Consider the following 1374-nt stretch of genomic DNA (forward strand, 5'->3'; position numbering starts at 1 on the left):
TTTTTTTTTTGGTTTTTCTCCGGTACCGGGAACCGAACTCATGACCTTGCGCTTGCCAGGCAGGCGCTTTGCCGCTGAGCTAAATCCCCAGCCCTACACTTGTTTTCTTTATACATCACCAAGTGTCCAGCACTTTGTTATATTTGTTATAGCAACAGAAAACAGACTAAGATAGCCATACTTGAATATTATAAATGAAAGACCAATAATAGTGATGGGCTTTCTCTCTCTCTCCCTCTCCTCCTTCCCCTCTCTCTCTCTCCCTCTCTCTCCCTCTTCCCCTCTCCCTCTCCCTCTCATGCTCCTTTCCCTCTTCTCTCCTTTCTTCATCTCTTCTCTGTCTTTTTTTCAGATTTTACAGACATCAAGTTGAAGACCCTTGAAGAGAATGAAAAGAAATAATTAGAATTATTTTTAGGACCACTTTACTCTAGAACTCTGGCTTCCATTCTCCCTACTAACATCCTGTGAAATCCTTCCCTCTTTCCTTCCAAATTAGACTAGTAATAAAATCAAATGTCTTATCATTGTAAATACATTTATTTTTCTGTTTGTTATTTACTGAGGTAGAGTCCTGTTATGTAGTCCAGGCTAGCCTTAAACTTGCAATCCTCTTGCCTCAGCCTGCCAAGTACTGAGATTACAGGTATGTGCCACCATAGCTGAGGCAAATGCAATTATTTAAACAGAGTAGGTTAGGCTTTAATCCAGTGTGACTGGTGTCCTCATAAGAAGGGGAAATTTGGACACACACAGAGATTGTTTGTGAAGATAAAGGCAGAGGCTAGAACAATGCTTCTACTTGCCAGCAGTCACCAGCAACCAACAGAACCTGAGGGAGAGGCCAGAGTCGGGCTCTTCTCAGAGTCTCAGAAAGAACCCAGGTTGCTCACACCTGGGGTTTAGACTGGGAGGTGCACATTTCTGCTGCCTACACCTCCTCCTTTGCAGCCCTACCTAGGAAACAAGCATACAACCTGTAATGTTCCACCCCAAAAGCCCAGAGCAACAGATGGTCTCTGGAAATGGTGGCCGTGTGGCCTCAACTCAGCTCTGCCTGCTGGCCTCTGTTGGGCAAATATGCTGCTGTCTCTCAAAGCTGATATCCCCAACTCCTCTCCCTGCAATGAAGCACCCAGGGAGTTACGGCCTGAGCTGGTCTCTGGCTTCCAGAAACATCAGATGACTTTCTGGCCACTACCTCATCTTGCATTCTGTGCTCTATAAAACACATTGTTTCTTCCTCAACAGTCAGGCTAAGTGAAGCATCTTTGTTTCCTGATGTGAATGGATCACTGTATCAGCTTCATCTTCCTTCCGGGGATGGGGAGGGTTGGGGAGGGTTGGGGCACAGAGAAATATTTAATGACGCCC

Source organism: Chinchilla lanigera, unplaced genomic scaffold (assembly GCF_000276665.1).
Source record: "Chinchilla lanigera isolate Chin_1 unplaced genomic scaffold, ChiLan1.0 scaffold00001, whole genome shotgun sequence".
Classification (NCBI taxonomy): domain Eukaryota; kingdom Metazoa; phylum Chordata; class Mammalia; order Rodentia; family Chinchillidae; genus Chinchilla; species Chinchilla lanigera.